The 12,445-nt window shown below is 37.9% G+C and overlaps 1 long non-coding RNA gene across 2 annotated transcripts in view; it reads right to left on the bottom strand.

Annotated features, from left to right (window-relative positions):
- Positions 1-88: 88 nt before the first annotated feature.
- The window catches only part of LOC132766437 (uncharacterized), a 50,820-nt gene continuing 38,463 nt past the window's right edge, over positions 89-12,445 (bottom strand). Inside the window, exons 4-6 of one of the 2 annotated variants that reach the window (XR_010909321.1) lie at positions 10,617-10,834; positions 4,442-4,663; positions 89-1,311 (exon numbers count right to left, since the gene is read on the bottom strand). This is a non-coding gene — a long non-coding RNA (uncharacterized lncRNA). The remainder of the gene's footprint in view (positions 1,312-4,441; positions 4,664-10,616; positions 10,835-12,445) is intronic. The other variant, XR_009630477.2, reaches the window with a different exon arrangement.

Below are 12,445 nucleotides of genomic sequence, written 5' to 3'. Positions count from 1 at the left end.
ATAACCTTGCTCATAAGTATAAAAATCTTAATATACAACTTATTGTAGTTAACAAAAATATCTTTCATGAAATTGGAATTGGCTATTGTCAAATAAAAAGCATTTGCAATATTTTTCACCGTATAAACCCATACATAATGTGTTTGAAAAAATCTCATTGGGCTCAATTAAACTTTAAGTAAAGCTACTTATTTTAGTGATGTCCAGATTAACCATAGGAAGGCAATACATTCATTGTAAATTCAAAGAAATGGAAAAATTCTCCCCTCGCCCCTCACACACACACAACTGTTTCAGCAGAATGCAAATAAATGAGCTGGCTGAGCAATATTTTCAAGGAAAGTTAAAGTTCTCCATGTGCACACACATGCGTGCTCATATCCTCTTTGTTGTAATTTCAGCAGCCCTACATTCTCAACATCAAACAGAGGTTAAGTACTCTGTTATTTAAACAAGATGGAGGTATTTGATAATGACCAAGTAAGGAAACTGAAGGGGGAAGCATGTTGAATGGGAATGGAAATCCTATCAGCAACCTAAAAGCAACAGCCCATAAATCTCCTAGAATAAAAATATCACTGTCACAACATAGTAATTCATCTTCACATTTTATGTGTCCCACTTTGGAGGACAACTATGCCTACAGATATTATTTCACCTTTTTTAATTGTGCTATTTGAGACAGTTATTTTATATGAGACAGATTTAATTATCTCCATTAAGTTATGTTATATGTCATGCACAGCAAGCATTTCACAAGTACATTGAAGGTATGAGACTTATTACTAGGAGACAGGGGATTTTCATCAAACCAGCCAGGTTGTACTACTGTGACATTTTTTCCCTCATGCCATAAAAAGACTCTCCTGTTTGTGTCATGTCTGGTATGTATTATTGATTAAAGGAGAGGATAAAGAGTTTTAAACAATTAAATTGGATCTTCTAAATATTCTTGTTTTTTATAAAATGAGAACATTCTCTATACTTACCTGAATTCAGGTAGAGATTACAGGTATGCAAGAGTTGGTTTTTGCTTACAGGACCAGTCTATAATAATAATAATAATAATAATAATAATAATAATAATAATAATAATATATTTATAACCTACCCTATCTTCCCAAATGGACTCTGTGCAGTTTACAGACAAAAGTAACAAAGTGGCAAACATCCATTACCAAAACAAACAAACAACAACAACAAATCTGAAGAAGGGCGATGGCAAGGCTCTCCTGGGCCCGCAGCAGCCTGGAGGAGGGTGTTGGTGTCGTGGTGGCCTCTTATCTTGGATTCTCTCATTTTTCTATTTTTCTGCCGAAGAAAAAATGCAAAATAGTAAGCCAACCAAGTTATTTTGGATCATAAGATAGAAACAAAACACCACTCCCCATTCCTAGCAGTAAAAAAACAAACCAATAACAACCATTGAAATAATTATTTACAATCTTTTCATGACAGTCTGCTACAGTCTGCTACCCAATGCAGCTGCTCTGCTCTGTCTCATGGTACAGTTGGCCCTGTTTATTTCACCATTTCTGGCTACATCGGGACCATCACATGTGAAAAAGTTGTAGCTTGCCTGATTACTCAACCTCATCCCAGCCTTGTCTGACAAAATAAAATAAAACAGCAGGAGATGTGTTGGAATGCTGCTGAACATCCAGGATAGAAAGGGAAGAATAATGTCTTGACCATGGCCATTTAGCCCGAAAAAACCTACAACAACCCAGTGATTCCGGCCATGAAAGCCTTCAACAATATATTGAAGAATAATGTGTTTTTCTCCTCCATACTACTCACATATATTTTGGGATTCAGTACAACTTCCAGAATTGGAGAACCTACATGCATTGAACTATAAAACATGACAGGATGGATTGTGGAGTTTCCAGGGACAGAGGGAAAGGCGAGCAGTTTGAATTTTCTGTTGATATCCTTCTGGTGCTTGAAAAATGACTAGCGAATGAACTGAGTAAATTATTAACTCACTAGATTTTTTTGGTGGTACGATGTAATAACGAAATTAATCTCATATCTTAGTGAGTTGCTTGGTTTCTGAAATTGGAACATTAGTTAGAAACTGTTGCTCAAAAGCAGTGCTCTTCTTCTGGCCAATGCAGTAAGATAAAAAGGCCTAAAGGCAAAAAAGGATTAGGACAAGAGGAAATGGATCATGCATCCCTGTTCCTGGGCAGCAGAACTCAGCAGGAGACATGTTGGAAAGCTGCTGAAGATCCAGGATAGAAATTGAAGAATAATTCTTGTCTTTTTCTCCTCCATATTGTTCCCCTACCTCATGTCAACTGAAAAGTTAATCCTGTCTCACAATGGCCAATGGAAAGTAATTCTGGAATTTGTTAACATTTAGAAGAATGTATAATTTCCTCTCCTGCTTTAACATCATTCTTGATTAACCTGTAGTAAACCAGTAAATGTAGGTACAAACAAACAGGGCACATGCTGGGAAAAAGCTTAATGATAAACTTTAATCTTTTTGTTGTTGAAGGTTTCCATGGTCGGAAACCTGGGTTGCTGTGAGTTTTCAGGGCTGTACGGCCATGTTCCAGAAACATTATTTCCTGATGTTTTGCTCACATCTATCAGGCATCCTCTGAGGTTGCTGAGGTCTATTAGAAACTAGGCAAGTGAGGTTTATATATCTGTGGAGTGTCCAGGGTGGGAGAAAGAACTCTTGTTTGTTGGAGGCAAGTGTGAATGTTGCAATTGGCCTTCTTGATTAGCATTTAATGGCTTTGCAGCTTCAAAGACTGGCTGATTCCTGCCTGGGGGAATCCTTTGTTGAGAGGTGTTATGTGGCCCTGATTGTTTCATGTGAGGAAATCCAATGTTGTTTGAGTGTTCCTTTTTATTTACTGTCCTGATTTTAGAGGGTTTTTTAAATACTGGTACCCAGATTTTGTTCATTCTGTGGATGCCTGCCATAGCTGTGGGCGAAATGTCAGGAGATAATGCTTCTGGAACAAGGCCATACAGCCCAGAAAAATCAGAGCAACCTTACAAATCTTTTTGTTGTTAAAATATGAACCAATCTTTATGATAGCTGTGTCTGTGTTTTCAGATGTACTGTAGTCCCATTGTCACTCTGTAACAATTGTATTATGGGCTTTGTAGTATATTGGAAGAAATTCCAGGTTGGGAAAAGATAATATGGCAAAAAAGGAAAACAATTTTGAAGGTACCAATATAAAAATGTGCCTACTGGGCCAGTGGCAGCAACCTCCATTTCCTTGCACATTCCATGACGAAATGAAATGATAACCTTGTTATAGGTTCTGATGGTAATGGACTGATTCCTCAATTTCTAGCATTTGACATTATTAAATTAAGTTTCAAACCTAACAATCCTAGCTCTGTTTCCAATATTGTCTTGAGACCTGAGCAACTTTTTCTAGTAATGAAGCAATTATGAAAGCATTTCTTAATTTCCACTGGAACTCTGCTAATGAAGAATACATTTTTCCAACTGGCAACTTGTGGCCAAGAAGAAAGGAGGTTGCTGGGCATCCATTTTTCTACACCCATACTCATTTTAGTGAAAATACAAAGGAAAATGTAAAACACTCCTATGACCTTGTCACACGGATTTATCCACCATTTTCTTTCTATTTTTGCATGCTGGTGAAACGGAATTCCATGGAGACCATCCCATGACACATGGCAACTTCCGGTGGCCACCGATGGAAATCCATCTTGCCAGGATGCTACAAGGGAGAGAATACTCAGTTCTCAGAAGTTGGGTGTTATCTGACTCCTGATTTTTTTTCCCTAGATACTTATTTATTTTGATACATCCCAACAATCAACAAAATTTTGCCGTACAGGACTTATTTCAATATACATTCAATATACAAAAGTAAGCATTCCTTAAATGACCTACTGTACCTTCCTTAGTTATGTATCACCCAACAAACCCCCCTCCCCCCCCTTCCCCCACCCCCCCCTGGAACAGCAATTCTAAATCTTGTCATTGCATCAATTTAACTGTGTGGAAAGCCTGGTTCAAAATGTTGTATCTATCGTCTCCGTCTATTTTGTCTATTAACACCCTAAAAAATGAACCTAGCACAAATCATACAATTTTCTAGTTAAACTTTTAAATGGGGTATATGAATATTTGCTCCAGTAATTTGTCTAAAGTGTGGACTAAGGCTAAGTGTGGACTTAATCCAAACACCTTTATTTTATTTATAAATGAAATTCAAGGCACCCCTTCTTGTTGAAACCATGATTTTCCCAGTAAAATAACACATTTTACTGTGATCATAGTTTTTCTTTTGCGTTCCTAAACAGCATGAAACTCAAAATTCTTGGAAGGAAAAATCTTGCAAGCAATGATAGCAAACCAAAAAAAGGCAGCAATTTAGTAATTCAAGCAGCCTAAGCACATGCATACTAATACATTGCCCAAGGACTTGCTGACCTTCAGAATCTCTGTTTGGTTAAGTATTCTATAAATGTCTATTGGATGAGACTGTATTCATTGGATGGGTTTGTGTCCACATTTTTTTCTCCTCCCTTCTGAAAAAGAAGGTTCCTTCTATAAAGGCAATAAAGAAATCTTTGTCCATTAAGATGGTCTTGTATATTTAAGAGGGAATACAAATCTGTTTGACTCTGTGGGAAGGTGTTTGACTGTTGAAGTCTGTAAAGAGAGACAAATGTTAAAGGTAAATGCCATCTGACTGAGTGATTATTAAATTGGTGTAGCGTTTTGATGGGTAAGCTTTTGTCATGACAGTTCTTAGAGCAACAGCCCAAGGATAAACTACAAATGCAGGTGTGGATCTATGAAAAACATCCACCCAAAACAAACAATTCAAGCAATTGTCACTCCCACTAGAAGCAGTCTTGTTATAAAAATTAATGGGTCTCAATTATTCAAGACCAAAGCAAGAAAAAACTTGATTTTTTATTAATTAATTTCATTTTTCCTATCTTTTTCCCAGCATGAGAAATGAGGGAGATCACAATGTAAATTAAAATAATACACAAACATGTTTACTTTGGGTTACAAAGTAGCATATAATAAATGACTGCTGTTTTGAAACCAGGTTGTTGTAGTTTTTTTGGGCTGTATGGCGATGTTTTAGAAGCATTCTCTCCTGATGTTTCACCTACACCTATGGCAGGCATCCTCAGAGGTTGTGAGGTCTGTTGGAAACTAGGAAAATTGGTTGTCAAAGGCTTTCATGGCTTTACTACCTCTGAGGATGCTTGCCATAGATGCAGGCTAAATGTCAGGAGAGAATGCCTCTAAAACATGGCCATATAACCCCCCCAAAAAAACCTACAACAACCTAGGAAAATTGGGTTTATATATCTGTGGAAAGTCTAGGGTGGGAGAAAGAACTCTTGTCTGTTGGAACTAGGTGTGAATGTTTCAATTGGCTACCTTGATTAGCGTATGATGGCCTGACAGTTTTAGGTGTGGTTTGTTACTGCCTGGGGGAAAATCCTTTGTTGAGAAGTGATTAGGTGTTCCTGATTGTTTCTTGTCTAGAATTCCCATGTGTTTGAGTTTTGTTCTTTATTTACCGTTATAATTTTAGAATTTTTTAATACTGGCAGCCAGATTTTGTTTATTTTCATGGTTTCTTCCTTTCTGTTGAAATTGTCCACATGCTTGTGGATTTCAATGGCTTCTCTGTGTAGCCTGACACGGTAATTGTTAGAATGGTCCAGCATTTCTGTGTTCTCAAATAATATGCTGTGTCCAGCTTAGTTCATCAGGTGCTCTGCTATGGCTGACTTCTCTGGTTGAAGTAATCTGTAGTGCCGCTTATGTTCCTTCATTCATGTTTGGGCGCTGCATTTGGTGGTCCCTGTGTAGACTTGTCCACAGTTGCGGTAGACTCCTGCAGAGGTGAGAGAATCCTTCTTGTCCTTTGCTGGACATAGCAGTTGTTGGATTTTCTTAGTGGGTTTGTAGATAGTTTGTATGTTGCATTTCCTCATCAGCTTCCCTATGCGGTCAGTGGTTCCCTTGATGTATGGCAAGAACACTTTTCCTCTGGGTGGATCTTTGACTTTATTCTTGTGGCTTTTTCTTAGTCTTGTAGCTTTTCCGATGTCTGAGGTGGAGTATCCATTGGCCTGTAAAGCCCAGTTTAGGTGGTTCATTTTGTCTTGGAGGAGGTGGGATTCGCAGATTCTTTTTGCATGGTCTGCCAGGGCTTTAATGGAACATCTCAATGGGGAAAGCCTTTGACAATACAGATGTTTCAAAAATCTGTTTCTCTTCCAGCTGCTCTGAAAATTCAAAAGTTTAACAGGGGTGTCTACTGAAGTTATAGTGGCAAACTGTGTCATAATGCCTGCAAATTAAAAAGTCCTGAAATTTCAACTCCCATGAGTGCTGGTTCTGTTTCATCTCTGGTTATACATAATGAGGAAGGCAGAATTAGGCTGGTGGAGGATGGCTTTTGCCTTGGGAGAAGCAATGCCATATCTATTATATTGGACCAGCATCTCCCTTTGTCTGCACATAAAACACTATCCAAGCACCAGATCTACTTTTTTTCTAGTTCTGAGATTATGTGCGGAAATTTCGTTCTTGTCTATATTCAGTTGTCATGCTTAGATGGCCTGGAAAATAATATAGAAAAAGAAACACACACATTCGATCTTCACAGATGCAGTTACCTAAATTGCTTTACATTAAAGCACAAAGCACAGCTTGTATAAAGCAACTTTCGACACAACAATTACTCCAAAATGGGGGACTGATATTCTTGTCCTCACACCTCAAAACTATTATCTTGAAGTTCTCTTGCTCAAAGACTCCTCATTCTCTGTCAGTCATGCAACCAGCTATGTCAACATCATTGTGGTTTTGCCTACCCTTTTTTATTGCCATTGGCAGAATCTACTCTGAGAATTTGGATGGATGGGTTAAAAAAAGGACACATTAAATGTCTAGTGGGAACAACAGGTTGGGAAAAGAGATAAGTCACACACCCTTTACAAGTCCTATAAATGTATACAATACGGGTTTACAGCAGTGATCCAGGTCTAAATTCAGCTGAATCTCATCAATGTTGAAACCATTTAATTAAGGTAAATTATATCAGTATTAATTTACTACTCAACTACTGAATGAGAGTTTGTTTTGGATTTAGAATTTAGAATTGTGTAGTCCCCTAGAAATTATGAGACTACAATCCTAATCAGCTCTAGCCACATAGCCAGCAACATGTGTAGAGCCATATGAGTCCCACTCTTGATTTAAGCTACAGGCAGCATGGACTGCCTTTCTTGTCAGCTTATTTCTTAGTTTCATTAACATTTTGATGAAAGTCATTTCTTGGAGATCCTGATTGAATACGGTTCTCAGGTTTTCCTGGAAAATGAGAGGGAATGTACATCCCAAATTTCCTTGATGTTGTCTGACAGTTATCAGTCATTTGAAATATCATCTAACATGAACTTTTGTTTCTGAACAAAAAATCATGCATACCTTAGTATATTTTTATTTTGTTTCATTTAGATTTATTGTAATGTATCATGGCAATATGTTCCTTATATGTCCATATTTGTGGTGTCCCAATGTAAGAAGTGAACTGTCATTAACATGAGAAGTTTTCAAGGTTACATTATATGTTTTATAACTTAGAAAAGGACATCAAGCTTGGTTTCACTACTGATAAGTTATTGATCTCACTGTTGAACTATATTTTATAGCATGATAGTCTTTTTATAAAGGACCTGAGTATCTGTCAAATGAAATCGATACCAATCCCTTTTCAACAAAACACCATTTTCTTCTCTCCTACACTGCTGCTTTGCCACCTGCAGCACATTTCTAGGAGTCATCCATCCAGCTTCCTCCAGAGTACTGATGGGTCTTCTAGTTCACAGGAAAAAAATAAGGAGTAAATTATTTGGGAATCTGCAGGACATAGGTTTGCTGAATGCTCAGCAAGGAACAGTTTCTTAAGAAAGTGTTTTGCAGGTGTCTGAGTTGCCTTCTGTTTTGAGGATTTTCAGAAGAGTAGTCATGTTGTCTACTACAGGAGAAATAGCCAGGGGTTTTGTAACACTTTAAGGTCTTTCACATTTATTATAACAGGTTGTTTATTGTAGACAAAAAATCACTTCGAGCATAAATACAGTACTGTCATATGTGGGAAGTATCACCTAAATGATGAGGATCCATGCTGGCTCTATTGGAAGCCAACACATTATGTGTAGATCCCACGTCGGGAGGGAAACATTGTACAAAGCTTCCACTCCACTTGTGGATGAGGTTCAGCTGGAAGCCCAGCAATGTTGTGGGATGGGCAATGAAAAAGCATTCTAGGACACTTACCAAGCCCCATCTAATGAGATGGTTAGTTAGGTTTTAGTTGAGTTGTCCTTAGTGTTTTAGCAATGTTGTGTTAGTTTAGTGTAGAGGAGCTTAGTGTGATTTTTGCTAGACATATATGTAGTTCTTTGGTGCACACAGCTGTTGCTTGAGTTCAACCAACCCCAATTAGGAATACATATTCAAATGTGTCCACATAAAATAGGACTTCATTTACCTAGCTTGAATGAAAATCCATCTTTGCCTCCCTCTCCCCAATCCCTCGTGGACATAATTTTATTTATGTATTTATTTATTTAGAATAATTTTACCCTGCTCTTCAGCCACAGAGGCACAGAGCAACTTACAGCTTACAAAATGTTAATTTTCCCTCAGGCTTACAATCTATAATGGACATTATGTGACAGAAAATGGGGGACAGGTGAGGTCCCAAAGTTTTATTTCCTATATCTATATTATAATATCAAAACCAGTGGAAGAAATGTGCATATATGCATATGCGGGTGGGGGTGGAATGGGGAAGGCTGGTGAACACCATATGTTGCTATTCTGAATTTTACATACAGATTTCCAGCTTGCCAGATGGAGGAAAGTGATCTTTTTGTGCAAAACACATGTGGAATTCTCTAACAAAGCTCTCAGCAATTATAACTTGTCTATATAGATAAAAAATATCCATCTGACTCTTATCAGATCTAGCATGGGTAAATTTTGCTAAATGCTGAGAGATTGTGGGGCATTATTGATAAAATGACTTGAATGCTATCTATTTATTGATGAGTTGCTATTTTTGAGGGGATAAATGAAACAGGCAATCACTAATTCTGTATAGTGGGAGGAGAAGTTTTCTCACTCCCACCCTCAGTTTTATAAAAGTTCTGCATGAGTAATGTGTGCGTGTGTGTGTTTTCCTTTGCATTGCCAATTGACTTATGGTAACACCATGAATTTTATAGGTTTTCCTTAGGCAAGAAATACTCAGGAGTATTTTTGCTAGTTTAGCATACAGATTTACCAGTCCCCTATTCAAGTATTACCTGGGACTGAGTAATACATAGCAACCAAGACCAGACAGTATCTGGTGCCTTTGAGGTATTTAGGTCCACATCATTAAATAAAACAGTCCATATAGTAACAGATCCTTTCCCTTTGTTTGCATGAATGTGCTTATCTGATAGAATTCAATCACAATAGCTAGTTTTCCTTCACCATAAATCCTGGTGCCAGCAAGTTGATGGATGCATTTTGATAGATAATGTAAACTGAAGCTTTTCAATAGATAAACTCATCAGTCAAAACCTACTGACACTGGATGCTCCAAGAAGAATTTTAAAAGGCTCCCATTCAGTGTATCAGAAATTCTTTCCAGGCAGCTTAAGAAAACACTAGCAGAGATACCTTTTATCAGGAGCTGGGGGAGGACACGTGAAGGTGAAATTTAGCTGAAAACTCCAACAAGAGCTATATTCACAGTTCTATCCTTAATGCGTTGTTTCTCTTCCCAGAGAATCCTGGCAGCCAGCCAGTTTATAGAAACAACAATCAAAGGCAGATCTTCTCTCCATACACAAAATAAGGATAGATTGTTTACTCAAATAGCTTTGTTCACTGAAGTATATCAGCCATAAAGACCAAAAATGCATTTGGGGATAGCTTGTTATTTCATGACTATTGCTATATTCAAACCATTTTTGCCAAGCTGTCCATAGCCCTGCTTTGGATCTCTAAACCATCCTGGGTGGACTTTGCTGATGAATTGACATATTAGGTTGTATGTCTGTTTATGTTTATAGATATAGGAAAATGTCCAAAGGATTGTGGGCATGACAAAGCATGTGTGTGTGTAAGTATATCCACACACAAACAGAGAAAATTACTGTCCCAATTTTACTATCTAAAATCAGGAAAGTAAATAAAGAACAACACTCTGAAAACAGGGGAATTCCAGACATGAAACAATCAGGGCCAGCAAACACCTCCCAACAAAGGATTCTCCCAGGTGTAAGGATTTGCAATGTTTATCAAAGTGATTAAATGCATCATTCACACTTGCCTCGAACAGAAAGGAGTTCTTTTTCCCACCCTGGACCTTCCACAGATATATAAACCTCCCTTGCTTAGTTTACAATATACCTTGCAACCTGTGAGGAGGCCTGCCATACATATGGGCGAAACATCAGGAGAGAATGCTTCTGGAACATGGCCATGCAACCCAGAAAACTCACAGCAACCCAGCGATAAGGGTGCTAACAATGAGTATTTCTAATAAACAGCTTTGGAAAATGCATACCCAGGCGACATATACACCGGTGGCCATATAATTCTGACATGAACATATCATGTTCCTGTTGTTGTTATCTTCCTTCAAGTCATAAGGAGAATCCACAATGGGGTTTCTTTTGTAATTTTTGTTTATGGGGAGCTTTCTTTGAACCATGCTCTCTAGAGTCCTATTCTCAAACCACTACATCACAGAGCTTCTCGTGTTTCTGACCAGCTTGTTAATACCTGAGGTGGGAATAGAGAAGACAAAATAGAGAAAATAGAAGAAAATGTTTTAGAAAAGTTAAAAGATTTGAAAATTTTCCTAAGCAAAACAGCATTGCATGAGAAATACATGCCTATTTGGGGGTGGGGGTGGGGGGGGGGTGTTGTTCAACTAGTTATTCTAGCAAACAAGAAAGAAAACAGTGCACAACTTTTAAAAACACCCAGAAGCTAGTGTGCCTTTCTGTTATATACATGTGCATATGACAGGGCTGCATAACATGCTTGAGAGAGCTTTGAATGGCTGAGGTGGTAAACAGTTTATAGATTCCAGTTTTGCAAACTTCTTTCCATTGACATGGTTCCCAAGACCATGGAATTCCATGTGCTTCGTCTGCCCCTAATTAAACTCCCTTTACATTGGCTTTAACACCTACAATTACTTGTCACAGGCAGTAATTTTAGAGGTTAAACACAGCACTGCTGTGTGCCCAAAAGGCAGTCAAAGATGTAAGACAAACAGACTTCACACTGGAAGAATGCCTCTCAGTCAGCGGACTCTGCCTCAGGGAGAACTGTCTCTAAAATCTGCTTTGTTTGCATGGCAGCATTTTGTAAACAAGGCTTTGATAATGACACAGTCATATTGAATTGAGGCTGTGTGACTGAATGGCTATTGAACTTCTAAGTTATGATTCAGCACACCACCATGAGAACAGAGCACAAAAAACATTAAACACGACCAGATGGTAGTTCAAAGCCCATCAGATATACAGATTCCTTTTTCTTCTCTACAAAAGATTGGCAAGGCTTCATATCTGGGATACAAGGGAAGGGGGGAAGAGCCCATTAAGATAAATGGAGCTGATTTGGCTTTTGTCTTGCTCAGCTATTCCAGGGAAGTAATCCGAATGGGTCAAATTGCAAACAGGCCCAGATCAAAGGATTACTACAGCAGTAGCAGGTCAAAGAGATTCAAGCCATGTCAACTGGATCAACATGAGATCCTGAACTGCAAGGGAGATGACTTTTAAAAAGACATTTGACAGAGGTAATTAGATGGAATGATGTTTCTCTTTTGCTACAGGTAAAAATGCAATACAAAATAAAACAGAAAACCTTCAACAATTAATTGGCCAATTTATCCAAATTCATTTCTTCTGTAAGCCAGCTGGAAAAGTACAGTTTTGAGGGCTCCAGATTCTCTGCAGAGCAGGGAAAAATTCAGCACATGCTGTTATCTGCCGCTAAGGCAGTGGTTCTCAACCTACCTAATGCCACAACCCCCTTAATACAGTTCCTCATGTTGTGGTGACCCCCAACCACACAATTATTTTTGTTGCTCCTTCATAACTGTAATTTTGTAACTGTTATGAATCATAATGTAAACATCTGATATGTAGAATGCATTTTCATTTACTGCACCAAATTTTACACAAATATGCCCACATTTGAATACCGGTTGGGTTTTAGATGTTTACATGAATTCTTTTGTTTAATCTTTTTATCTATAAAATACGTTGTTTTGAATTGTTTTAAACTGGTTTTATTTGTACATCTTGTAATATAGAACAGAACATGAATATGGTGTACAGTGTGGTGTAGTAATTTGAATTCTAGACTATGACTCTG

This window comes from Anolis sagrei, chromosome 2 (genome assembly GCF_037176765.1).
Source record: "Anolis sagrei isolate rAnoSag1 chromosome 2, rAnoSag1.mat, whole genome shotgun sequence".
Classification (NCBI taxonomy): domain Eukaryota; kingdom Metazoa; phylum Chordata; class Lepidosauria; order Squamata; family Dactyloidae; genus Anolis; species Anolis sagrei.
The sequence above is the reverse complement of the archived record's forward strand: the minus strand, read 5'-3'. Positions and strand labels throughout refer to the sequence as shown.